Source organism: Panthera pardus, unplaced genomic scaffold, assembly GCF_024362965.1.
Source record: "Panthera pardus isolate Hobbes unplaced genomic scaffold, ASM2436296v1 HiC_scaffold_20, whole genome shotgun sequence".
NCBI classification, from domain to species: Eukaryota; Metazoa; Chordata; class Mammalia; order Carnivora; family Felidae; genus Panthera; species Panthera pardus.
The window spans coordinates 51,972,479-51,985,557 of NW_026526766.1; the positions used below are offsets into that span (position 1 = coordinate 51,972,479).

At 35.7% G+C, this 13,079-nt stretch overlaps 1 protein-coding gene across 7 annotated transcripts in view; it reads right to left on the reverse strand.

Moving 5' to 3' along the window:
• Positions 1 to 13,079, reverse strand: part of LINGO2 (leucine rich repeat and Ig domain containing 2) — a 1,147,525-nt gene that overhangs the window by 1,122,530 nt on the left and 11,916 nt on the right. The gene's annotated exons all lie outside the window — the stretch shown is intronic.

Sequence of the window (13,079 nt, forward strand, 5' to 3'; positions counted from 1 at the left end):
ATTGGACTCTAAAAGACTGCAAACACCAACTGCATTAAAATCCATTAGTCCATGGTGACAAAAAGGGAGATAACACACATTTGCCATCAATAAGAATCAAAATGTCTGGTATGATTTAAGCAAGACCCCCAATAGACAAGTAGAAACAAGATATACAATATTAATATAGTTGTATTCAATATGTTAGATACGTTTAAATGCATTATCACTATGACTCTGGTATATATGAGAAAAATTTTAAAGCATGTTGTGTAGCTTAAGAATTTCCAAAGTTTAAAAAATTTTTTAAAAAAAAGGGCACCTGGGTGGCTCAGTTAAGCATCTGACTTCGGTTCAGGTCATGATCCTGTGGTTTGTGAGTTCAAGCCCCTCATCGGGCTCTGTGCTGACAGCTCAGAGCCTGGAGCCTGCTTCAGATTCTGTCTCCCTCTCTCTCTGACCCTCCTCCACTCATACTCTGTCTCTCTCTTTCTCAAAAATAAATAAACATCAAAAAAATTTAAAAAAAGAATTTCCAATGTTATTTAGGAGGTTATTCAAATGTATGTTATTCATATATTTCATTTCCAAATAGATTATTAATAAAAAGGAAACTTAAAATCTTTTTTCAAAGTTTCTTATTCAATTTTAGTCATAATGTACATATGGGTGCTTTCGTTTGTTTATCTGTTTTGAGAGAGAGAGAGCACATGCGTGTGCATGAGCTGGGGAGGAACAGAGATAGAGAGGGAGAGAGAGAATCTTAAATAGGATTCACAATGGTCATGGAGACTGATGCAGGGCTCAATCTCACAACCATGAGATCATGAATTGAGACAAAATCAGGAGTTAGAGATTTAACCGACTGACCCACCCAGGCGCCCCAATAGATGTTTTTATTATGACTGGTTTTGTTGTTATTGTTTTGGTTGTTTATTCTGGTAACACTGATTTTAAATAACCATTACTGCTCACTTTCAACTTAGTTTTGTTGATCCCTGTGCTAATTATCATTATTACTCTCATTGTTTTCCATCTGGCAGGTCATATTCAGGTTCTTAAAATTGCCTGAGCTGCCAAGAACACAAAACATTCTGGGGATGTTTCATTGCCTAATTTCTCCATGTGGTTGACACCATCTTAAGGATGGCAGGACCCAGAAATCAGGAAGCTAGGATAATACAATTATAATGCATGTTCCACTAATGAGGACTTTATTTAACACTTTTGAAGCACTTACTAGGGGTCAGGCACTGTGCTTAGGCTCCAGGGATATAAAGATGAGTAAGATTAAACAGTAGCAGTAAATAGTGTTATTTCACAGTTATGTTGTAAACAATCTTTCACATGAACACTATCACATATGTTTTCTGTAGACTTTTCCAAGCTTTCTTACTACTGAGTTCATCTTCAATTCAGGATTATGTTACTATTTTCAGCTAATTCAATTTTCCCACTAAACTAGAAGCAGCATTAATGTAAAATACTCTATGGTGTCTGTAAGGTAGGGAATTGATCATTTTTTTGACCTAATTACCCATATACTATCTGTGATAAAGTTACCTGCATTCTCCAACCTCTTCCCAACTGTGGCATCCATGTTATATATTGCACTAGCAGCATTTATACAGGGGTTCTCAAATGTATTTATTATATGGGGGGTGCCTGGGTGCCTTAGTTGGTTAAGAATCTGACTCGATTTAGGCTCAGGTCATGATATCACAATTTGTGAGACGGAACCCCACGTCAGTTTCTGCACTGACAGCATGTAGCCTGCTCGTGATTCTCTCTCCTTCTCTCTCTGCCCTCCCTGCTTGTGTCCTCCCTCGCTCTCAAAATAAACATTTTTAAAAATATATTTATTATATGAATGCTGCTATAAGGTTTCAGTACTATCACTTGAAGTAGACATCATTATTGTATTTGCATCCAGTTAATTTATACCTGGTTTTAGAGCTGGTTCTATAGTCTAAAAATGCTACCAATCTGGTAATAAATATGAAGGAACATCTGAAGATGGTTTGTAAGATAAATTTTCTATTTTTCTGGAAGCATTTTGAAAAAAATATTTTGAAAATCTAAAACCTGCACTTGTATTCTTCACATTATCTTTTTTCAATAATCTCCATTATTACAATGGAGATTCATTTCAGCAAAAGTAATGTTGGTCCCAAAGTACAATAGAAATAATATAGAAAAACAACTGATCGTTTTATACATAGAGAAAAATATTTTTCTAGTGAAACATTATTAACATTTTTCTCAAATTGCTGGGAGGAAGAACAACTTACTCATGCTAAAACAGCTCATAAATGTCTTCTTTGCTCTGAAACTACATCCTGTTAATCTATCTCAATTCAGCTAAGCCGAGGTAAAATGGCTTTGATGCTGCTTTGATTTTCTGCACCTCACAGGCCTCTTTTGATACAAACCCAGAAAGGGCTGAAGAAATTCCACCTATTTGGCTAGAGTAAGGGCATAGGCCTCTGGTTCTGCAGTTTGTTCACATAACATAGGATGCTGGCTAGAGGGATGAATAAGGACTGAAATCCACTTCCTGCTATGCTTGCCAAACTATCTGCCCTGCTGCAGGACTGACAGCTTCTGGAGCATGTTAGAGGAAGGTGTACCTCTTTGTAATTTTGGGGGATGGTCATTTTTTGCCACCTACTCATCTGTGCCACCTACATATGTGTGTGTGTGTGTGTGTGTGTGTGTGTGTGTGTATCACTGAAATCATGTAACTCCTTTCTTGACCTCATTCTTCACATCCAAACACAGCAACATGTCTCTCTCTTATCCCCTTACCACTGCCTTTTGTTTAGGACTTCATCTTCTCTCACATGGAATGCTTTGACTGCCTTTGAATTGGTCTTTCCTCCAGGCCCTCTGGGTACTCAGAATCTGATTCATATCCCTATTGCCTGTTGACCACTCCACCTCAAATCTGATAACTCCACCCACCTCCATCGTCCACACTCAGACCACTCACACTCAGTGTGAACCAGAATGCAACATACCCTCTTAGTTTTCAGGATCCTCCTCCCTTGTCTCCACAGCCTGGCATCCTCTGCTCCTTCACTTTTTTTTTAAGTAAATTTTTGCTTATTTATGAGAGAGGGGGAAGGGGCAGAGGGGGTTGGACAGAGGATCCCAAGTGGACTCCATGCTGACAGTAAAAAGCCCAATGTGGGGCTCAAACTCATGAACCATGAGATCATGACCTGAGCCGAAGTTAGACACTCAACAGACTCAGCCACCTAGGTGACCCTCCTTCACTTCTACTCTTCCTAGCTTGTTGATTTTCCAAACTCAGCTCAAACATCACCTCCTTATGAAAGCCTTCCTTCCTCCCCTTCTTAGAAAACATCCTATTCCTTTGTGATTTACAACACCTTGTGCATGCCCCTGTTATTGCCCTGACCACACAGATTTATAATTCTTCATTATCTCATCTGCAGTATTGAGTTGCTTGAGGAAATGAACTCTTATTCTCTGCTATAATCTCATTACCTAGAACAACACTGCCACATCTAATGATAATGAATAAGTTATTCATTTGGAAAAATATGGAAGAATTACAGGGTTGAAAAGAAAACATTAACAATTATCTAACTAAACCTTCAATTATAGATGAAAAAATTACTCTTAGCTGTTATTCCAAGATATAGATTTCTCAAATCTGGGAAGTCTGGCCAATCAGCAAAAAATTCAAACACTTTAAGAGCTATATATAGGGGCACAGTTATATGCCACTGAAATTAGTGTCCAAAATGCTTTCTACATTATTTTAAAATAATATTCTTATAACTATAAAGTGTTCTTATTGTAAAAGATTTAAAAAATGTACAAAAGATTAAATAATTAAATATAAAATAGCTGAAATAACATCACCCAGACATAACTATCATTAACATTTTATTATGTAAACTTCTAGTCTTTCTTTAATATCAAGACAATGATATTAAACAAAATGTGTATCTATATATATATGCATCTATACCACTTTATTGAACGGGCTAGATTCAGTGGAGTATAAAGGATATAGCTTTGCTGGGTCTTCATTTGGCTTTCAAACCTCCTGTCCTTGAAATATCTTAGGCCAATCCCAAAACTTTCTGAACCTTTGAAGTATTAATAACTAGTCTAATTCTTATGTGAAAAATTTCACTTTGTAATTCAGTTTAAAGTTGATTTGCCTCCCCTAGTTCACACTTGTTTCAGTCTTAGAAATCTGCATAAGGTTGGAGAGAGGAGGGAGTTCAGGGAGAAGGCTCACATCTTTACTACTTTCCCCATCTTAATTTTCCACTCTTCCTTCACCACTCCCTGGGTTGTCTCTGGCCTCACCTAAGTTGGAGAGATGGGCAGGTGAATAAAAAGAAAAAGGTTGCAAAGGTCACATTCAATAATGACACGGCAAATCCCCCAAATGTTGGCTCTTTCTTTCAAGGAGAGCTTCTGTGGGACTCTGAGGTCAACTCTCCTTCACAACTCAATCCAAGTTTGCTGATGACCTTTCTCTACAATGCTCACTGGGATAAACCATGGCCCTACAGCTGACTGTTGAAGCTGCACCCCACCCACTGCCATGGTCCACTGCATGTAGACTTATTCTGGGGTCCTCCCACCCTGGCATTGATTCATCTTAGGTATCCAATGTTCTCTGCAGTCCACCAAAACCAGGATCTCCTACCCATCTTCAATGGAAGAAGTACAACCTACTTTCAATGCAGCTTTCTTTCTTTGCTCTGCTACCTTAGACAGCTTCATCCAGACTTTGGTCTTTGGCTTTTTTACAGAAAGATATCAGACACAGTCTCTACACTCTACAAGGAATGAAGGTCAAATTTTCCTAACATCTACCTCCCCCACACCAAATCTGCTCTCATCACAAGGTAGCAATAGGTCCCTGAGTGGTTTTGCAACACAGAAGATTATAGGATGTGGGCGTCTCCTCTAAAACTTCCAATCTCTCCTGAGCAATTCTATACATCCTTTAGTCAGGTTTCCTCCAAGGTAACACCTAGCAAAACTACAGTACAGTATCATTAAGATATTGACACTGAAACCATCCACTGATAATATTCAAATTTCCCCAGTACTTCTTGCACTTATTTTTGAGTGTGTATTTTTTTAGTTGTACACAATTTTATACCATAAGTTCTACATATCTATCACTACACTCCACATTCAGAATAGCTCCAATACCACAGAAAATGCTATGCTGCCTTTTTATAACTACACTCACCTCCAAACCTACCCCAAAACCTGGAAACCACTATTTTTTTTCCATTTCTATAATTTTGTCATTTTAAAAATATTACAATAAATGGAGCCATGTAGTACATAACCTTTTGAAATTGGCAATTTTGATTCAGTATAATTCCCTGAAGATTCATATAAATTGTTACATATATCTCTAGACCACTCCTATATATTACTGAATTGCATTCTATGCTATGAACACCACAGTTTAAATTTTCACCTATTGAGTGAGAAACATTTGATTATTTTAAGTTTGCAGTTATCATGGATAAAAATGCTATGATCATTTGTGTATTAATTTTTGTGTGAATATATGTTTTCATTTCTCTCTGACAAATGCCTAATAATGCAATTTCTAGGTGGTATATTGGAGACAGGTTTAATTTCATAAGAAAATGTCAAACTTTCTTCTAGATTGGCTAAACTATATTATATTCCCAACAGCAAAGTATGAGTGATCCAATTTCTCTGCCTTCTTGCCAGTATTTAATGTTATTTTACATAGTCTGATAGTACCAATACTTCACTGAATTTTAAATTTTCATATCCCTAACGGCTAATGATGTTAAACATCTTTTCATGTGGGTTTCCATCATCTATATATACATCTATATATACTTGGTGAAATGTCTCTTCATACCTTTTGTTCCTTTTCTAACTGGATTATTTACATTGATACTGTTGAGCTTTGAAAATTCTTGATTTACTCTATATACCAGTCCTTTGCCAAATACATGGTTTGTAAATATTTTCTCCTAGTCTTTAACCTGCTTTTTTATCCCCTTCACATGGGCTTTTGCAGAGCAAAAGATTTTAATTCTGATGAGGTCCAACGTATCAATTATGCTTTTTGTATGGATTGTACCTTTGGTGTCAAATCTAAGAACTCTTTGCCTAGTACTAAGTATGAATATTTTCTCATTTTTTTTTAAAGTTACATAGTTGTATGCTTTGTGTTTCAGTCAGCTACCCAGATTGTGTTAATTTTTGGACAAGGTGGTAAGTTTAGCTAAATGCTCATTTTTGGGCTATAGATGTTCAATTGTTCCAGCACATAAATAACTTTTAAATATATTATTCAGAGCTTTTATTTACTGAATGCTCACATTTGGACTTAGTCAAAGAAAAGTGAATTTATTCTCGAGATCTATGGCCACATTAAGGTTACTGTCCCCAGTAACTGTGGCAATTATACCAGGCTTAAATGACTCAAAAGATTAAAGAGAAAGTACAAAAAAAGTATCCCTATTAAAACAAAACAATCTAGAAAAATAAGAGCAAAATTATTTAATTAACTAGCAATTTTTAATCTTTGCGTAGTTACTATTTAGGAAAATTTGTTAAGGGCAACACTGAAATATTCATAAAGTTTCACCTGGAAAAAATACATTGCTCATATTAAACTTCGGTTACTAGCCAAGTAGCTAAATTTGATCTGGATATTCTCTATGGTATTAAATATACTAAGATTCAGTCACAGGCAAATATTCAAGAGAGCATCCATTTCTTTGCAGCTCTCTGCCATAAAGACATAAATTGAGCATCTCCTGATGCTGCAGATATCCTCACCTCAACAATAATTTATACCTGGATAAAGCTCTAATGCCCTAAGCCATCAATGCATGTAATAAGTTAACTCCCCTTCTCTGCATCTAGCATGGTACTAGGTATACACTATTCTTGGAAGATTTTAGAAAATAAAATCTCGTAAATCATTTCTATGTGTTCCAGTTTAGATGAGAAAATTAAGAAAGACTGGGGAAGACAGGTGATGCTTTGCACCTTTGGGATATATTGTGGTGCAATATATTTTTCCTTTAATGCTCCCCCCACAAACAAATGGCATTGAATTATCAAACTATATTGGCTCCTTGGGACTTTCATGCATCTTGTGACTAACTCCTTCCAACCAGGAAGATGTTGTCTAGCATTCAATTACATATGGTTTCTAACTACCTAATTTCATTAAAAACCTTTATTTTCCACTGAACTTCTCTTGTTCCTATAATATACGTATTTGACTGATAAGCTTCCTTCCTGCTGTATTTCTTATATGTAAAGAATTGTCTACAGTATCACAGTATTCATTCGATTCTTCAGAATATCATCATCTTCCTCAGACACTATATTTAACATATGCAACTTGGGGCTTTTTAAAGGTAAAAAGAGATGCTAAAATTAACAAAAAGTTTTGGTTTCCTCCTAGCACTTTGTACAACTGTTGTTGTGATGGAAGATCCTCCTTAATGCCACCATTAAATTGATAGAAAACCTTTCCCAGGTGTTAAACAAAGATAGAACACACTCTTAAGTGTGCCAGGTCTCAAGCATGCAAAATAAATCTATAATGTCTTTGCCCTAAAGAAGCCCATGGTCTAATTTGAGATAAAAGATTAACCCAAATTAACTAATTAAAAAGCAATACAAAGGCTATGAAAGTGCAGACAGGTAATTGAGGTCTAATGCCTAATATGCGGAAATTTTTCTAGATGGCGGAAAACAAATGCCTGATTTTCTGAGCTGGGGCAGAGAAGACTTTGAAAGAACATGCCACAAGTGCTAGGAAATATTTCAGGACCAACAGATGCGGTCATTGGCTATTACAATGTGACCTTTTTCACACCTGCTCATTATTATCCCAGGTTGGGTAATTCACTCTTTTATCCACTACTAGGAGCTGTGAAGCATACTCAGCTGCAATTGGTAATACAAATACCTTTCTTTCTACCTTTTTTTTCCCTGCCTCCAAGTGCATTTAACCTCACTTAAGCTTTTAAATAGATACCCCAAAAGCTTACAGTGCAGAATGAAGTGACAGCATTTTATAAGGCTACCAGGAGGTGGCAGTGTCCAGTTCTAACTTTAAATCATCTGTACAGAAGATGTCACACTCCACAAACATTGCCAAGAAACATCTGATGCTCAGAAATGTATAGTTTAAATTGCTAGCATTCTCTGGAAAACAGAAACTTAAAAGTGCATAATTATCAGCCATACAATAACCCAGCCTTGATTAGAGTATGAAAATGTTCCTTTCTTCATATACTCCAAATGTTGCTATTCAAACCCTGTTAATTAGATCATCCTGAAGGCCAAGAGCCAATAGTCTAAAAATATTTTGTATGGAAATGTCTATGTCTCTTCATCAATTTGGCTTAGATCTAAATGTGATGATAAATTTGTCACAAGAAAGACTGTGAATCAGAAAATAAAGAGAATAATAATAATAATAATAATAGATAAAATAATACTTATAAAGTTATAATGGTACTTATACACTAGAAGTGTTGCTTATTTGTTTGCTAACTAAAATTATTTACTTCAGGATAAATCATCCAGGGTTTCACTTCAGGGTAGCAAAATGTATCATCTCCTTTCATGGTTTCATCAAGTTTAAAATTTTATAGTGAGCACTAGATAATGCTATTAATCTATAATATACATTATGCTTTTGTACAGTTCCATAGTCTCTCCCTCCTCAAACCTAAAGTGTTTCATATTACTTATAAGTAACCACTCTGAAAGAATGATTCACTAACTGTTTTAGCCAGAACAATCTTTTGGAATAAGTGGGTGGTGACTGACAACAGAAGTTTCAGTATAGGTCCTCCTAAAATGGCAAGAATAAATACACTTTGCATAAGTCTCCTCACTAAATTCCACTTAGCGACACCTGCAGAAACACCAAATAGCTTTAATGACCAGTGAGTGAATGGACACTATTTTGCATAGCATCATATTGATTTTAACAACAAAACAATAACTTGTCAAAGCTTCCCATAAATAATGTTGTGATACAGGGATGACATGACTCTGCAGTTGTAGGCAAATGTATTTTTAATTCAATTTATGAATTGTTTAAAAATACTGAATAACACATACCACATTCTAATCATCTTCTGGAATATACCCTACAACAACGGTCTTAGGCAGGATATAAAATCACACATTTTCTGTGTGGGTTTCAGTTAAGACCCAAAAGCCAAAATGCAAAAGTAGTTGACAAGTATCCCCATGAGTTTTTTTTTTTAATAAGACTTTTAAAAATACATATATGTTTGTTTTTGAGAGAGAGGGAGCACGTGCATACACAGAGGGGCAGAGAAACAGGAAGACGGAAGATCTAAAGTGGGCTCTGCACTGACAGCAGAGAGCACGATAAGGTACTTGAAGTCACGAACCACGAGATCGTGACCTGAGCTGAAATCAAGAGTTAGACACTGTGGCTGAGCCACCCAGGCGCCCCACCCCATGTTTTTAATGGAAGTGCTAGGTCATGTATGTAAAACTTTCATGGAAACTCAAAAGCCAGTTTTGTGGTCAATGTCCCTTGAAGCTCAATTGGTCAAAAGGCTGGAAACTACAGAAAAAAGTTTTCTGAGTTGTTGATGTAGTATAAATACCATCTCCTCACCTCACACCTTGAAGAAGCTTTAAGGAAACCACTTCAAAAGCTTGAAATGCCTAAGGGAAACAATAAAGCCCAATACCTGTCTTAGAAGACTGTTCTAAGACCACTGTTGTAGGGTGTGTTCCACAGGATTATTAGAGCACAGTTTGTGTCATCTCATATTTTCTAAGCCACTTATAAATGGCATTAAAAATGAAAGACTATGCTCCTGAACTGGCACAGTAGAGAGAGGTCAAGCTATACTTTCCCAGGAGACACAAGATTGTGTAAATGTTTCCAGAAGACCAGAGGTGGGCAACTTAGAAGAAAAACTTGTTTAGAAGACATTTCAAATCCAACCCAAGAAGAATGCATACAGGGATAAAGTCATCCCAACAGAAGAGATGGATTTCTGGATTTCCAGGAAGTAGGACAGAAATATTATGCATCTAGCTGAAAGGAAAAGCATTTCTTGTATCATAGAAAATACAAATACTCCCACTCCCTCTGAGAAAGTCATGTATCTTTCTGTTTTGATAGCTTATGTTAAACTGTGGTAACAAACAACCCAGTAATTTAGTAGCTTAAAACCACAGAGATTAGTTTCTTGCTCATACAACATGGTTGCTGTGTGTCAGCAGTGGGCAGAGACTGGGTCTTTTCGTTAAAGTTTCAGTGGCTCAAGAGGACAGAACAGCCACCATCTCTAAAGCTCCTGACTGCAGTGTCAGAAGGAAAAGATCTCTGGAGATGCTTGCACCAGTTCACCCTATCAGTGACACTTGCCACTTCTGCTCAAAACTCCTTGGTCAGAGGGCCTCACCTAAACACAGAAAGCCTATAAGTTCTATCCTACCATGTGCTCAAGAGGCACAGAAATTTTTGATGAGCAACATTAATGTCTACCATGACATCCTAAGGTAAAACAAGGAGTCCACCAAGCCCTGAAAAAACATTGCCAAGGTGACATTCACATCCAATAAATCAGACCTCACCTTTACCTCTTCTACTTTTCTGAAACTCAGCTTTAAAGGGGTCATTGGCACCCTATTTAAACAGGACAAAAAACATGGAAGTCAGCTAGGGGAAACACAGGAGAGGCTGACCAACTTCCTCTTTTTCCCATGACAAATGGACAGGAGAAAACTAGCAGCAGCTAAGGTAGGCAAAACTTTATCACTAAATGAATTTAGGACTTCCTTCTTTTTTTTTTTAATAACCAACTTTTTTTTCAGCTTTATTGAGGTGCGGTTGACAAATAAATATTGTATATATTTACACTCTACATGATTTTTTAATGGTGTGCAATGTTTTGATTTTCTATTGAAGTATAATCAGCATGAAATGTTATATTAATTTCAGGGGTATAACATATTGATTTGGTAATTCTACATATTACTCAATGCTAACCACAATAAATGTAGTCACCAACTGTTGCCATACAATATTATTGTAAGATTATTGATTATATTCCCTATGCTGTACTTTTCATCTCTGAGACTTATGTATTTTATAACTGGAAGTCTGTACCTCTTAATCCCCTTTGTCTATTTTGCCCATCCCCCTACTCACCTCTCCAGAGGCAACCACTAATTTGTTCTCTGTATTTAATAGTCTGTCTTCTTTCTTTGTTTGTTCAGGACTTCCTTACTAAATGAATAGGTTATAACAGAAATGAGACTATTCTCATGATTAGAACTGATCACAGAGCATTTTTTTTTTCTAATAGTAAATAAGTTAAGATATGAGCCCTTTTTGAGATTTTATTCACAAGCAATGAAAAGATTAGACCCGCTGAGCAGGTTTAAATGGAGAGCAGTAGAGACAAAGGGGATAAATACCCATTTGCTTAAAAACACTTATGAAAAAAACAAGTTTGTGCTAGGTGAATGCATTTTCACTGAATGCTATGGTCAGCAAGAATACGAGTGACAAAAGAAAAAGACACTTCAAAGTGAATCCGAATAAAAACAAAACTATCAATACACCTTTAGAAAATCAGAGAAAAATATCACATATAACCAAGACAATCTCAAAAGCATTAAGATAAAAAGCTATTACAGAAATGGGAATAAAGTTTAGAAATGAGGCTAATCTACCTTGGAGTTTTTCTCAGATACATGAAACCCAAGTTAAAGCTAAAAATGCCCTAAGAATCTGACTTAAGTCAAAAATACCTACAAAAATGCTCCATCACAGCAAAATGAATGGCAGAAAATCTGATTAGACTCTGTAACATCGGCCAAATAGGAATGCTGGGCAGAGACGAAAAACATAATTTATTTCCAACAAACTAGATTTAGGCATAGAGTGATAACCCCTTATTACTATCAGAACACATTAATAGTGGATCTCCCAGAAGCAAACTACTATTAAATCAGTAACTACTTGCTCTTTGAATTTTCTATCAGTGATCTAGAAAGTAACAAATAAGAAAATAAGACACAAGTGCTTGAAGAGGTCAAATGTTCAAAATAAAGAAATAAAATACAGATTATTTTACGTAAATTGTAATTTCAAGAGAGGGTAAAACACTGGAGCGATTATTCACCAAAAGAGTTGTTCAACAGTCTTCAATCCAACTGTAAATGACTGCATGAAAGTTATCAACTAATCCATCTATAACCAGTGTTAAACAACCCTCGTCCAATCTGTATTGTCACCTTTGCTTCGTAATCTATAAAATACAATTGGTATATGAAAATTTGATGAAATATTACAAAAAAGGCAATAGAAAGAAATCAATTTCAAGTTTGGGCTTTGGTTTTCTATATAAATCCCCCACTTTGTTTCTAAAAGTGATTCACATTACTGCATTTGATATTTTATCAATGGCTTTTAAATATATATTTAATTCAATAACGACGTCATTTGTACAGGTACAGAGTATACAAGTTCATTTTCACTCACTATTCTATTACCATAAACTCTATATAAAATGTGTATGGCAGAAAGGTGTTATCACACCTATTTCACATTAGGAAATTAACACTTCACGAGACTAAGAGATTGCTTGACGTCCAACAATTAGTGTCAATGGCAGAATCAGGATTTGAAAACAAATCTTTAAACTTTTAACCACTGTACACTATCTCCTTTACCAACTGGGAATAGTATTGTGATAGTTTGGGACACATTTTTAAACTGTCTAGGATGTTCTAAAAATCACATTTCAATCCATTCCAAAAATATTGAATAAAAACTGACAGTATTCTAAATTATTTTTTAAAATGGTGACAAATAAGGTATAATTTTTACCATCAAGGACCCATCATGGTTTGGAAAGATACACAGAGCAGTGTATAATAATAATAATAATAACAATAATATATTTTAAAAATACATATAATAACAGAAACTTATAAAAGAAGAAAGATTGCATTTTGTCTCAGGCTTCTGGAATACCTTATTGAGAATATGATATAGGCTAGTTTTCAAAAGA